The sequence below is a fragment of the Notolabrus celidotus genome, chromosome 18, assembly GCF_009762535.1.
Source record: "Notolabrus celidotus isolate fNotCel1 chromosome 18, fNotCel1.pri, whole genome shotgun sequence".
NCBI lineage: Eukaryota > Metazoa > Chordata > Actinopteri > Labriformes > Labridae > Notolabrus > Notolabrus celidotus.
In genome coordinates this window covers 21,881,654-21,881,948 of record NC_048289.1, presented here as the reverse complement: position 1 = coordinate 21,881,948, position 295 = coordinate 21,881,654, and positions in this window count along the sequence as shown.

The window sequence follows — 295 nt, the reverse complement described above, 5'->3', positions numbered from 1 at the left end:
TCATGTTATTTCTGTCTCTTTGCTTCTGAGGTCTGGATGTCATCTCTGAACTTTAAAAATATGTTCATAGTGAGCACAATAATGTCTTCAAGTCGCATTGAATGTCAAGCGAATATGCAAGTGGGTGGTAATGGACCCAAAGTTACTCAGACTGCGGTGAACACCACAAGTTTCCATTCTGTCTATACAACCTGCCTTTGAAATGAATGTTCCTTCCCTGAACATTCAGTCTGTTACAGTGCTTTCTGCAAAATATAATACAATAACAAAAGGACCGGACGTTGATTTTTTTACA